Source organism: Diceros bicornis, chromosome 4 (assembly GCF_020826845.1).
Source record: "Diceros bicornis minor isolate mBicDic1 chromosome 4, mDicBic1.mat.cur, whole genome shotgun sequence".
In the NCBI taxonomy this organism is placed as follows: Eukaryota; Metazoa; Chordata; class Mammalia; order Perissodactyla; family Rhinocerotidae; genus Diceros; species Diceros bicornis.
Window position 1 is genome coordinate 21,337,910 of NC_080743.1, and position 15,337 is coordinate 21,353,246.

The 15,337-nt window shown below is 44.1% G+C and overlaps 1 protein-coding gene across 1 annotated transcript in view; it reads right to left on the bottom strand.

The window, feature by feature from the left end:
* Positions 1–15,024, bottom strand: part of LPAR3 (lysophosphatidic acid receptor 3) — a 69,419-nt gene extending 54,395 nt beyond the window's left edge. The window contains exon 1 of the mRNA XM_058538403.1: positions 14,890–15,024. The gene's annotated coding sequence lies outside the window, so the exon portion shown is untranslated. The remainder of the gene's footprint in view (positions 1–14,889) is intronic.
* Between the last annotated feature and the right edge of the window lie 313 nt (positions 15,025–15,337).

Here is a 15,337-nt window from a genome sequence, read left to right on the forward strand (position 1 = left end):
ATTTTTCTTTACAGCATTTCTCACTATCTGACTCTATCGACTTGGGGTTATGGTGGGTCTCCCCATGCACTTAGGAAGTCAGGGACTTTGTGTTGTTATGACACATCCTCAGTGCCTGGAACAATGCCCTGCACGTAGTAGGTGCTCAGTAAATACTTGTTAAATGCAGAATTAAATGAAGTATCCTTGCATACACATGCCCACGTGCACTCCAACCACTTACCCAAACTGAGCATTATTACTGTCGTCTTCTTCGGCATACTCTCTAATTTGGGTCTGACAACTCTTTCATTTCTCTCTATAGACTTGACTCCAAGCCCTGCTGGCTGAGAGGTGTGAGGAGTGGGGTTTGCCACCCTTGAACAGTGGCTTCACCAGAGCAGACAAGACAGGGTGGTCTGAAGGGCAGTCCCACAATAGAGACTTATCCCATCATTATGGACATCAGACACTATGATTTCTCTTTGAACATAACTTCAAAAGAGGGGGGCACCCAATGGCCAAAGCAAGAACAATCTGAGCAACAAAATAAACGAAGTAGTATTGGATTATAACCCAAAGTATAAAATAAACATCCATGAGTCCCTATTGATATAAGTAAGTGACTGAATAACAAATGAGAAAGAAGAGACAAATCTCTCATGCAGAAGAATTCCAAATAAATTACGTAGATAATCCACCCTAAAGGAGGGAAACATAACTCCCCACTCTTTAAGTGTGGGCTGTGCATAATGACTTCCTCTCAAAGAGGACAGTATTGGGCAGGGAGGGGAGTCACTTTTCAGCAAAGAAACTTGACAAACGCAACTTCAGCCAGGTGATCAAGGTCAACATCAACAGTGATGTCATGTTGCTAGTCTGTAACCTTGATATATGTTAAGAATGTGATCTTCCTCCCAAAAACCCATAACCCTAGTCTGATCATGACAAAAACCTCAGACAAATCCCAACTGGGAGACAGTCTACAAAATTCCTGACCAGGACACCTCAAAAAACCGGCAAGGTCATCAAAAACAAGGAAAATCTGAGAAACTGTCACAGCTAAGAGAAACCTAAGGAGACATAACCAAATATAATGTGTATCCTGGATCCTGGAACAGAAAAAGGACATTAGGTAAAAACTAAGGAAATCTGAACAAAGTATGACTTTAGTTAATAATAATGTACCCATATCAGTTCATTAATTATAACAAATGTACTATATTAATGTGAGTTGTTAATAACGGGAAATTACGTGCAGGAACGGGGATATAGGATGGGAACTCTCTAATATCTGCTCAATTTTTCTGTAAATATAAAACTGTTCAGTAAATAAATAAATATTTTTAAAAAGAGAGGAGGGAGAGGATGTTATCAACTCTACTATAATGCAACAATTTCAAGATAAATAAAGCACACACGTTTCATAAGCCATTACTTTACTCTTTGCTATGGTAAAACACACAGAGAAATAGCAATTTGTTTGAAATTCAATTTAAACAGATATTGTCTATAATAGTGTACTGGAAGCCTTTGATACTCTTGGGTAAACCTAATACTTTAGGGGCGCCTGTTAAGTGCAGGGCTGTTACAAATCTGCTACCCTATCTTAATAAACTAGATCGTTTCTCTTAAGAAAGCTAAATTCAACTTTGCTGAAGTTTCATTATTCTGTTTCTTAAGAACGAATGGTAAACTCAGGCACATAAAATTGTTGGGATTTAGATCCTCTGTTCTCCAGAGAGCAGCAAGGTCTCCACAATACACCCAAGTGCCTCTACTATTAGTAAAGGTCCCAAGAAAGCAGCCACACAAAGGAGGGGCAGGCGCACACAGTGGGTGTCCTTGGGAAATGAGAAACTTCCGTGCTTCAAGTCATCCTCTGCTCAGAGGTGGTGACACGTAGGGGAAAGCTGCAGCCTGAGCTAAGCAGAATAAATAGGTTATTGTGCCAGTGCATGTTTATGTAGGGAGGACCGCCTGCTGTATGTCAGCTGGTCTAACTACTGCTTTCTCTCTCTCTCCATCGAGTGGGTAGATTTCCAAGAGGCCATGGTATATATACACAGCTTCTACTCCAGGACTTGTTTAATAAACAGTTATAATCAAAGGCATTGTTCCCCAGATGTCATTGATGACTGAAGACTGTCTTAAACCTTTTGACTAAACAGGAAAGCAAACTTGAAAACATACAGAACTAAACCAAATAAAAGAGGTAAGATACAGATTTTATATGATCAGCAAATTCCCTGACTTAGCTTATCTAAATGTAATGTAAATCTTTGTGTTTACTTTATCTATTATACAATTTTAATGTCATCTAATTCATTAGTCTAGGAAGATGACAAATACATTTTGTCCTCTGACCCTCTTAAAGGAAAAATGCTAATCAAAATGCTTAAAATTAATAATATTTATACATAATATAACTCCATATATTCTATTATATAGCACATAATCCTCAGAGCATTGTGTAATCACATGTCAGTAACTTTACTGTTTGAAGGAGGAGAGAATGGCAAAATTTAAAGCGTGGACATTCATAGTTGAAAGAAATAGTCTTCTTGTACAAAGAACTTTGTCACTCTGTGAAAATATATTTTGAGAAATTCTGAAGTTCTTGCTTACAGCAAATGCCTTCCTATGAGAAGAAAATTTGATTTCTTTACGTTATAAAATTCACAATAGAAAATTGTTAGTCCAAACTGCTGCTCCTAAGCTCACTGTGGTACTGCATTCTCTCACTCACTCCATTTCGTGACCCATCTCCTGCCTCCTGTTCCGAGAAGGATATCCAAGCGTCTCTTGTTCTACATGTTTTGTTCCAAATAACTCCTCATTGTTACCAGTGACAGGTGAATAGTGATCAGCAGTGACCCCCTCCAAGCCTCTGGAGACCACACCAGCCCAGGTTAGTGCCTGACTCCATCCTGAAACTCTCTAGGAAAAGGAAAATCATATTTTCAAAACATGTGGCTGTAGTGGCAAACAGTTGTTTTAAGCAAGGCTTCAGTGGTTCTAAAAGAGAGCACTGCTATTGCTAAACAATCAAGTCACAGTCTCCTGCAGGACTTCCAGCTTTGGTTAGGAAGCAGGATTCATCACTAAAGCAGGAGGCTCATATCCTCCCCATCCTGCCTCCCTCTCCCTCCCCATGCCTGTCTGGTAGTAAAACAGCACATCTGTGTAGAGGTAGCTAGGTCACAGAAACGCATACAAAAGGTATCTGAATGCTGTGCCTGATCTCATCCATTGGCCACTCCAGTTCCCCTCTCTAACCTTCTCTTCACCCTGAGGGACTGCAGCCACAGGTTTCCTCGCCCTCCAGCTCCTGCCAATGAAAGGTACAGCAAGAGATGGGGAGGAGGGAGGAGGCTGAGGCTGAGAAACTGGTTTCCCCTGCTCCTTCCCTGCCAGGCTGCTGTGGGTTGGCTGGGTTAGCTCCCATCAGGCAGCCTCTCCATACAGGCAGCCTCCCTGTCTCCTATGCCTCTGGTGTTAACTGCTCCTCTGGGGCACTGCACCATCTCTTGTTGGTTTCCATGAACTCTGCCCTCCCCCAGTTACCATCCCCTCCTCCAATGACCAGTTTGACTGTATCACCTGTTTCCTATAAAACTCTGAATAATACAGATGTCATTTAAAGCACACTGTAATATAACCAAAAGTATTATTTGCAAGGTTTTACTATGTTATGGATTTTCTTAAATCTTTTAGTAAGATCTAGTACATACAATATTTCCTAGTTATAAATACAACAACTCTCAGAGAAAGAAAGAGGAATAAATCATATCTCCAAGGGCATGGACCAGTGTCACCATTCTTTTGATGCCCTCAATGTCCCCTTATGCGTACCAGAACCTTAGTAAATTTCTCTACCTATAGTAAGTGATAGATCAGAGTAACAGTGCATCTTCCTGCCCAAGTCCACATTTTAGAGGGCTTCTGGGTAAAGACACTAAAGAAAGGAAGAGAGAGGTGGGCCAGGTGCAGAAGTTGGGAAATAAGGCATGCTTAAGAACTTGGTCCAGAACAAAATGTGGATGTGGTAACTGGCGAGTTGTACTGACTAGAAGCAAACAGACCAAAAACCTATGAACTAATTTTTAAGGAATTATATTGCCCTGGAAGCCACAGCTTGACCTGGAAAGGTGAATGTTCATTCTCCCCCAAGGAGCACAGACTTTGCAACACCCCATTCAGATATGGCCACAGAGGGTAACGGACAAAGAAGAACTTCCCATAGGACTGAGGCAAAGCCAGGGCCCCCAGGAGGCCTCTCCCAGAGCGCAGAAGCAGGGACCAACCACAGAACTTACACCACGGTCAGGGCAGGGAAGTCTTAATAATTCCTGCCCAGTAGGGCTTCATCATTTTTATGCACCCGCAGCTGCTACACGTCTCCCATTCTTCTGAATGGGAGTTGTTTGTTTCACGCGTGTGTGTGGTTTTCTTGTTTCTTCTCCTCCATTATAGAAAGGATGTTTGTCGATCAGAACAAAGAAAGAAATGAACATTTTAGCATGGGTATTTAAAACAGAGTTTAGAGAAGGGAAGGCCAGACCTGTGGAGCTCTGGTAAACTAAACACTTGCAAGGAAAGCATGCAGGCTGCGACACGTAGGGGGGCAAGGTCATGAGGGGAAAGAAGCAGAAGTTTTGTGTCAGCTGGACCTGGGTCAGAGGTATGCTCATCACTTTCAGCAATGGCTCTAACCTGGCACACTGCTGATCCAGGCAGAGCCTTTTACTTCCTCTCTAAAAACGACAAAATAACCACAACAACCATAAAGGATTGTTGAAAAGATTAAATAAAACAATGTCTATAAAGTGCTTAGCAAGATGCTCAGCACACAGGAAGTACACAGTAAATGATAAATAGTACTTCCAAAGAAAGTAAGATAATTCAAAATTTCTAAAAAATTCAGTGGAATATACAATTGGTATTCTGGAGGTTTAACCGTTCATGCTCTGACACTTCAATTTAACAAGGAGCAACAACAAAGTCATCCCATACCTATACTAAAATAACGACAGCTCAGGAAAGAATTTCCCCCTGCCTAAGTATGGGCCCAGTGCCACAGTGACTGAGCTTAAGGCACTGCTGCTTCCTTCTTCTGCTGCTTGAAACTAAGCAGGGAGGCAGGAGTGGAGAAGGGAGTGAGGAGGGAGGGGAGAGACAACATGGTGCAGTAGAAGAACACAGGCTTCAGGTTCTGGGTTCAAATACTAGCAGATAAGCAGGTGAGTAGAGTGGTTAAACAGCGTGGCCCCCACAGCTAACACCGTACTCAACAGTGAAAAACTGAAAACTTTTCCTCTAAGATCAGGAACAAGGCAAAGATACCCCCTCTGGCCACTTCTGTTCAACATCATACTGGAAGTCCTAGCCAGAGTAATTAGGCAAGAAAAAGATATAAAAGATATCCACATTGGAAAGGAAGCAGTAAAATGATATCTGTTTGCAGATGACACAGTCTTATAAGCAGAAGACCCTAAAGACTCCACAAAAAATCTCTTAGAACTAATAAATGAATTCAGTAAAGTTGCAGGATCCAAAATCAACATACAAAAATCAGTTGCATTTCTACACACTAACAACAATCAATCTGAAAAGGAAATTAAAAAAAAAAAATCCCATTTACAATAGCATCCAAAAGAATAAAATACTGGGGGAATAAACTTAACCAAGGAGGAGAAAGATTTGTATACTGAAGACTACAAAACATTGCTGAAAGAAATTAAAGAAGACACAAATAAATGGAAAGACATACTGTGTTCAAGGATTGGAAGACTTAATATTGTTAAAATGTCCATACTACTCAAAGTGATTCAGAGCAATCCCTATCAAAATCCCAATAGCATTTTTTTACAGAAATAGAAAAAAAAACAATCCTAAAATTCATATAGAACCACAAAGGATCCCAAATAGCCAAAAAAATCTTCAGAAAGAAAAACAAATTTGGAGGCCTCATACTTCCTGATTTCAAAACATATTACAAAGCTACAATAATCAAAACAGTACGGTACTGGCAAAAAGACAGACATATAAACCAATGGAACAGAATAGAGAGCCCAGAAATAAACCCACACATACAAAATGGGGAAAAGATAGCCTCTCCAACAAACGGTGTTGGCAAAACTGGATATCTACATGCTAAAGAGCACAGCCTCTGGAGATAGTTGGCCTGAGTTTGAAGACTTGCTTACCAGCAAGTTCGTTAACCTCTCTGTGCCTTAATTTCCTCATCTATAAAATGGTGACAATAACAGCACCTTCTCCCTAAGGTTGTTGGGAGATTTAAATAAAGTTCTTAGAATAGCCTCTGACACATACTGTTAATTTCATTACTGTTATTTTCAGTGGAGCCTGAGGAAAGTTACTTCACCTCTTTGAGTCTCAACTTCCTCTGCTGTAAAAGGGAGACAAGCTCTAACGTGTCACGTTATTGCGTTACTGGGACAAAGTGAACAAAGTAGCCGGTGTAAAGCCTCAGCCTGCTTCTAAGTCCAGAGGAGTCAGATAAGTCCAGTAAGCAACAGGGAGAGCCTGTTCCTAATAGGTAGGGGAGAGGGAGTCCCAAAACAGATTACTGGGGAGGGGAGACCAAAAGAGGAAATCCCTCCCTCAGACTGGGTGGGTCACCAGCATAACAACCCCAAAGCCAAGTCCTTCTCTCCTCTACCAGCCGGGCCAGAGTTATTAGCTGGTGTTTTTCACTACCACTGAAAACATTTAGTCCCAGATGAATATGGAATATGTATGAGAAGAATTCAGCCAACTGGGTTGAAAATCTGATGTTTAAGCTTCTAATTATATTACCAAGCTTCCTCTAGACCACTCTATCTGGATCTTGGAGCGATCCATCAAAATACATTCCTTGATATACCACTGAACAGTTTTCAAGGTGAGTTCACATCTCTTTTCCCATTTGATCCCATAGTGAGATGGGCAGTGTAGCATTCTCTATTTTACAAAGAAGAAAACTAAAACTGGGAGAGACGGATTCACTCTCTCAACACACTGACCATTAGAGCCTTTTCTGGGTAGTTAATTCTATGCCCCCACAAGAAATGAAATATGCAGATTTGTTCTGCGTAATGACATTAAATGCCTTTTGCAAACATTTACTGATTCTAGAAGAACTATAATATGATTGTGGTAAATGTCAATAAAAATTTGTAAGTGTATCTCTACTTGGAATTTTTGACAAGAGTTTATGCGAAAAAGTCCATATAATCAAATGAAAATGACAGAATAAAACTCTAAATACATGATAGAAAATAGCAATGATTAGTCAGTTTGCCTGTTTCAGAGAAAGCTCAGAAAAGAGCAAGCAACCCGGTTTACTTCTAACATGTTGAACAACGTAACATAAGAAACACCTTCTCCTAAAGCATTTTGCTTTCCCCACCAACAAAATAGAGCCCACCAGCTGAACTAGGCCACAAACTTCAATTATCTGACTATAGGAAATTAGACTGGAAATTAACTGAGAAAGACTGGTAATGACCTAGTAGCAATCCATGGAAATTTAACCTTGCTAACATTCCTTTCCCTTTCCCTCTCTTGGATGTTAATAGAATTTGCATACACGCAATGGGCAAGTTCCACTGGTCCTGTTACAGTGGATCTACCCAGCCACTGATTCCTCTCATCCTTGTCCAGATAAAATTTCCTCATGGTTCATTATATGCAAGAGAAAGACAGAGATGTACAAAAACATGCATAAAGATATAAAATGCCCTCAGGAAGCTCATAATCTAGAGTCGTGGGTGCTCAGCCAGAGCCAATGCTCCACTCCCCCCAGGGATACCCACAATATCTGGAAACATCTGGGATAGACATGACTAGGGGTGCTCCCGGCATGTAGCAGGTAGAGGCCAGGGATGCTGCTACAATGCACAAGACAGTCCCCACAACAAAGAATTATCCAGCCCAAAAGCGTCAGTGGTACCAAGGTCGAGAAACCCTGATCTAAAGGGTAAGAGGAGACACAGAAGAATAACGCAGGGCTGAGTATGGCATGAGCTGTAATAGAGACAAAAGAGAAGTGCTATCAGATTGACAACATCTAAGCAGGTGAATAAAATTCAGTGTTGGCAAGGGTATAGGGAAAATGGCACCCTCATGACAAGCTGGTGAGAATGTAAATTGATACAACTTTTTGGGAGGGCAATTTGGCAATATGTATCAAAATCTTTAAAAATATATATACTATTCCTGTCTTTGCTTTATTTCCATATTCTTCTCTCTTCCTTGGCCTTCTCTTTTCTTCTCTCCTCAGAACTGTGGGGTCAGCGTGTAGCTGAGAATGTAACATGATGAGAGGGAGTTTGGCAAGTTGCACAGAGACATGGGCTACAGCTGGGGGGCCACACAGAGCAATGAGCTGGAGGGACTGGAGGCTGATAATGAAGCTGCATAGACACACGGACTAGCAGGCCTGGCAGCCAAGGACAAGAGGCAGTGGGAAGAGAGGTTGGCACAATAGAGGCAGGATGGCCTTTGTGGTTGGGAGATGGGCTACTTTAAGCAAATAAGTAAAAATACTGAAGATAATGGAAGTCAAGTTTCTAACTGCCAGAGAAGATACGTACAAAGATATAAAGGGGTAAGAATAGAAAGAGCTCTTGGTGTTGGACTGGAATTGGAGATGTTAGTACGAACTCACGATTTTATAATACATGGCCTAATGTAGAAAAATTTATAAATGTATACATGTATATACACATATTTCCTAGCTCTGTCCTAAAGCAAAGACACCTCAGTAACATGGGTACAGCAACTTTCCATATCTTGCTTTCTAAATACCATTCTCTACCAAAAGGGAGGACTAACTAGGTCAGGGAAAGTACAAGATGAACTTGGAATATCTTGTGGTGCCAGAAAATTTAAAAATGCTCAGTGAATGATAGGGATGTCAAAAGGACACAGGAGCCAGCTCAAACTGAAAACAATTTGAATATCAAAACAGATGATCCTAACAGATTTCAATGTATTGACTACAAAAGGAATCCATGAAAACTTCATATCAATGAATAAATATATGAGGTAGAAAGAAAGTTCTCCCTTATAGTAGAATGTCAGTGAATAAATGTTGAAGGAGTGATGGAAATAAAGAATCACCATTTGGCAACATTCATAGAGGTGGCTGATTCAGGCAGAAGTCATCAACGAGTGATAAGGCTGGAGCGGAGGTTTAACGAGGAACAGGCTATTAGCTTAACCTTGGAATACCTTCCCACAAACACCAATAAATTTCAAAGGGGAAATGGGTGAATTTAAGGTAAGGAGATTTGGCAAACACTAACATAACCAGGTGATCTAGGCCAATATTCCAGTGGTGGGACAGGTTGACATCGTGTACCTTCTAATGTGATACGCTGAGAAGTTCCTGCCAAGAATGCATAACCTGAGTCTGGTTCTGAAGAAATACCTGCTAGTCCCAGAGTGAGAGTCACCCTACAGAATGTAAGACCTCTACAACTGCAAGGACTTTAGGAACAGGGGAAGTCTGAGGGACAATTCCAGAAGAGATATGACAAATACATTTAACATGGATCGTAGATCAGACAGGAAAAAGAGACATATGGGGGCAACAGATGCAATATAAAAGGGCTCTGTGAATTGGACGGTAGTGTTGTACCAATGTCAATTTCCTGATTTGGTGGTACAATGATTAATTTTATGTGTCAATTTGACTGAGTTAAGGGAATGCCCAGATAGCTGGCAAAACATTATTTGGATGTGTCTGTGAGGGTGTTTCCAGAAGAGATTTGCATTTGACTCGTAGCCTGAGTAGAGAAGATCACCCTCACCAAGGCAGGTGGGCATCATCCCATCCGCCAAGGGCCTGAAGAGAACAAAAAGGTGGCAGAACGGCGACTCTGCCCTGTTGCTTGAGCTGGAACATACATCTTCTCCTGCCCTCAGACATCAGTGCTCCTGGTTCTCGGGCCTTCAGACTCAGACTGAATTACACTACCCTGGCTTTCCTGGTTCTCCAGCGTGCAGATGGCAGATTATAGGACTCCTCAGCCTCCAGGATCCCATGAGCCAATTCCTATAATAAATCTCCTCATATCTATCTATATATATCCTGTTGGTTCTGTTTCTTTGGAGAACCCTGACTAACCCAAATGCCATGGTGATATAAAAAAAGATTATACTTATTTTCTCTTTGCCAGACTCACGTGACAGTTTAGTCCAGGAAAAGGGCCCCCATTCAAAGGACTAAGCTACTAAAATCAAGCAGGGCAGGAGGCAAATGATTCAGTGATGTTCTATACCTGATCCCTGGCTTTGGTCTTCAATAACTAGTTACTCCCAAGGGCTCTGAGCCTTAACTCTGCATTTCTAGCTCCCCTTGGGGAGTGAATGCCTCTGCCTCCACCGCCTGCATTTAACTTACATGGTCTGAGTCCATCTGGGGGCAGCTCTAGAATTTCTATAGAAGAGGAGCTTTGGGGCAGCCTGGCTGAAAGGGGAGATCAGGGGGCTTGCCTTAAAGCTGCATTGACAAAGCAAGCACACGGCTTTTATTTAGAGTGCATGTTTGTTTGGAGGGCCTCAGGGCAAACTGGTGGAGCTTATGGAGGAGTTAAAGTAGCTCCAACCCAGCCCTGCCATCTACCAAGCCATCCCTTGATGATACCACTGAATCTGCACACGGCTGGGTCAAAGCCAGGGCTAGTAGAACCTCCAGCCTAATGTCCCAGGAGCAATGAAGACACAGGACTAGCTGATGAGTAATTAGGGGGGCTGACTAACATCCTTACAAAGGGTTGGGGCAGGCTGTACTGGGCGGTTGTTTCCCAGAGTGACACCCAGTCTGGCTTAGCCTAAGATATATAAGTGATTCACATCTGAGGAGGGGCGGCAAGGTCCACAGGAGCGGGGTGGTGTCAGGGGTCACAGCCAAGGGAGGAGTTCAAGGCAGTAGGCAGACAGGACAGGAGGCAAGGGGTCAGGTGCTGCAGAGGCCAGGCCAGGAAATGAAGAGGGAAGAGGAACAAGGAGGAGGATATCAGCCAGGGAGTGAAGAGGGGTGGGTACAACCCAGGAAGTCTGAACCTTCCTCTCACTGGGTACTGCTCTCCTGGCTCACCAGGCAGGTCAGGCAGAGAGCAACACACGTCTTTCAAACGAAATTAAATAATTAGCTTAATTGTTTGAGAGGGGGAAATGCCTTGAGTCAGTTTAGTGCTTTGCAGAGTGAACCTTACACACTCAGGTTAGCAAGAAGGCAGAGGGCAGTGAGGACAGCCTAGAGCAGCCCAAGTCAACGTCTGATGAATGCCATTACCACTCTCCTCTGACTTACTGGCTGGTCAGCCAGCTCCCTGTTCTTGTCCACTAAGAACTGAGATGAGCAGACAGTACAGGTAATTCTAAGACAGAATTAAAGCTTCTTTAGAACTTTGCCCCATGCCTTCGATCACGCAGTGTTAGGTGATCTCAGTCCTGAAATTTATCTTCCTCTCATATTACCCATGCAGCAGTTTCTCAACCTTTGGCAGGATTTCCTCCTTGAAGTCTCCTTCAACATCAGAGGGCAGGAGAGAGGGGTGTGGAGGGCTGCAGCAATGTCCACGTAGCACACCCGACACCCACATAGAGATTCTACCACCTCCATACAGCCTGCCTGGGGTGACCGACATCTGGAGGCCCTGCCTCTTGAATTCCAAAGTTTATGTGGCCTTCATGGAGTACAGAGCTCTTTCACACCATGACTTAATGGGACCCAACAACAACCCATGCAGGGAGGTAATAAAGGAACTGTTATCCCCATCGTGTAAATGAGAAAACCGATTCAGGGATGACAAGCAATTTGTTCAAGGCCACAAGAGCTCACAAAAGTAGGGCTGGAATTAAAACCCAGACTCCACTGCCTCTCTGACCCAGCATTGTAAAAGCTCAAACTCTCAGGGCTTCTGCAGACAGTTCCCTACCCCTCACCTCCACCTCTCCCATCCATGGCAGCACTAAGTTCCGGGGGACTTCTCCCCATACATACAGAACCAGGACGAGGGACAAAGGATCAGCAAGGCCAGAGAGGAGGCAGCTCAGTACCCAAAGGAGGAATGATGGAGGGAGGAGCAAAAGGACCATGGCGAGGAAAGGGGAAAGCAAGTACAGAAAGTGTGTGGGACATCTCTAAACCACCTACAGCTTGGGAATCCATCTTTGCACTCTCCACTTTCGCCAGAACAATGTACAGGCATACGTCATTTTATTGCACTTCGCTTCATTATGCTTCACAGATATTGCATTTTTTACAAGACCCTTCCCCAGCAAAAAGATTACAACTCGCTGAAGGCTCAGATGATGGTCAGCATTTTTTAGCAATAAAGTATTTTTTAATTAAGGTATGTACATTTTTTTAGACATAATGCTAATGCACACTTAATAGACTACAGTAGAGTGTAAACATAACTTTTATACGCCCTGGGAAAAGTTTCATGTGACTCACTTTATTGCAATATTTGCTTTATTGTGGTGGTCTGGAATGGAACCCACAATATCTCTGAGGTATGTCTGTACATTGCACCCATGTTTACAGAAATGTCAACACTTCAACGTTTATCTAGGAAGAAAGGGGGCAACCAGTATTTAAGGAGTACTTTCTGTATATCAGAGACCCTGCTAAGTGCTTTTCTCTTTTAATCTCAAGAGGTGGATATAATCTTCATTTTTACAGACAAGGAAATTAAGGCTTAGAGAGGCAAAGCAATGTATCCAAGGTCACAAAGCCTGGCCTGGAACAAAGGCTGGTCTGATTGCAAAGCCCTGCTCTTCTCCTTGTGCCACATTAATAATGCCTTGGGCCTGGGCTCTGCCATTCAGAAACTTGCAATCAGACTTAACCACTCTGTTGGGTATAATCATAGGCCAGAGAGCATTCTGAACTAATGTATACTCCAAGGAGAATGGCTAATGGGTAATTTGAGGTAGAGTAATTCCCATTCAAGTTACAGTGATTCTCCTTGCTCCAGCCCACAGAAATACGAGGTTGAGCTGAAGTTATGGTGGCTTTCTACTCCTCAACAGGAAGCTGGAAAACTTGGAAGCAGCCAGGCTGGAGAAGCAGCCAGCCTGAGGCACGGGTGCACAGCTTCGAGAGTGTGGGCCTCAGTTGCCGCCTAGCAAATGCTGCATTTGCTCCTCTGCATGTGTGTGTTTTGGAAAAATGAGAGAATGAATTAACATGTTGTGGACAACCTCAAATATGTTCTGATGAACATACCTGACAAATGACCACATATTTTAGTGTTTTCATTTCAGTCCTCATTCATAGAAAACATGCAGATCTGTCCTATCAAAGCTCTTGTTAAACAGCCAGATACCTAAAACAGACTTGATCTAATACAAAGAGGCTGGTACTTGATTTATGCATTTGCCAGATTCAAAAAAAGAGAATGTGTCATTTGTAGCTAAAGCTACCAAGTTTTGAATTCTAAAGACAAAAAAGAAGACAAGAAAAATATGCCAAAAAGATCTATTTTCCTAGTTATGTGGTAATGACAATCAACGTATGTCCAGATGGTTAGCTGTCCAGATTCCTACATGATACCAGGTGCATACCGTTTCAAGGCATAAGAGACAACTCTGGAAGCTTATCTCAAGTGTAAAAGCCTCACTGGCAGGGTTTGCTTGCTGGTCCTTTTAGAATGGCCCAGTTCATATTAGACAAGCATGGTGTTAACAGAGCCAAGGTTGCGTGTTTCTAATGGTATCACTTTGGGTCAAAAAACAGGAAAATTCTACTCACTGGACTCAGACCACACAAAACTGGATCCAACGTCTCTCATGGGAAGCAGGGTTAGTAACTATTGATAGCTCACTGGAAAACCCAACAACTCTCCTTAGCAATACAAAAATTCATGCAGTAACGAGATGCCAATGCCGTGCATCGCATGAAATAACCTACTTGTAAAGAAGGGACCAGCTGTTTGTGACTGACGTTTACTTTATCCTCCAATTTATAAAAAACAAGTAGGAACCGTGAGAAGCTAAACAGCCCTTAAATCTAAAGTAACATTCCAAGACCAGCTAACACTCTGGGCAGCAAAGTAGCGAGGAGGGAGAAATGCATTGCAATAGACAATAACAAATTAAGGAGGAAACATTTCGCGGAAATTATTCAGTTAAAAATTGACCTACAAATGCTTTTGAGGGCCGTTTTAATGATTACCTTAATAAGACTAAATTGTTTCCAATATTCAGTTACTCCTCAAATTACATGCTTGAGAAATTTCTAAGCAATTCTGGATAGTTGCAACTTGCTGATGGAAAGCAATAAAGTAACAATGCTATAGAACAAAGCACTTTTGTCTGCGGGTGGTGAGGGGATCTTGGGACCTTCACTCACACGCAAAGCACAACCCCCAACAGTGTCACTGGTTAGTTAATAACTATTTCCCGAATCTTTAGATGCCTTGCATATTTCGAGCTGTTCTCTCCCTGACACACCATCGTACCGGGCGTAACTGGAGGCTGAAAAATGCTATATCCCTAGGCTCCACGGGAGAACCTCAGCTCACCATGGATGGCTGTTAAGACTGAGGTTGGAAAAGAAGCACCTGTGCAAAAGCAGAGCCGAGCCCGCGCCGCGCTCTCCGCGCCTTTGCGCCCAGGCCACCAGCCCACCGCAGCGGCGGACGCAACGCAGATTTTGCATCTCGATTGCTTTTTACACTAGAAAAAAAGTGGGAAAGGACAAGATGCGCCCCACAACCGCCTGGAGAGTCCTGTCCCAGGTGTTTGGAGTGTTTGGGGCCCGGGCTGCAAGCCAGGCAACCCTGAAAGGCCACGGGCTGGGCCCGGCGGAGGTGCGCCCCGGCCTCCCCACGCGCGCCCGGCCGGCCGCGGCTCCGGAACCCTCCCCGCACCCGGCGCCCCACTCACCGCTCACGCTCGCCCGCGCCGCCGAGCCCGGGAGCGGGGGCCCCCGCGTCTGCCGCATGCCCTCGGGGCCGAGCGCGACGGGGCGACCGGGTGCCGGGCTCCGGCCGGGCGCGAAGAGCAGCGGGGGACGCGGCGGGCGGGCGGACCGGCAGGCGGCGGCGCGCCTCCCCTCCAGCGACCGCTGCGACGCGCCCGGAGCCCGACGAAAGTTTGGCGGAGCGAGGGCGGGAGCTGAGGGGGCGGAGGGGCCGCGCCCGCCCTGCCCCGCCCTGCCCCGCCCTGCCTGGGGCGTCCGACCGGTCCCACGGAGAGCGCCCCCCACCGGCGAGGCACGATCGGCGCGCAGGGGCTCTCCTGTAGATGCTCTCCCGCCCAGGACTGGTCCCCAGGGCCGGCCTCGAGGAGGAGATGGCGCCCACTAAAGGGCCGCTAGCACCAACAGGCCTTA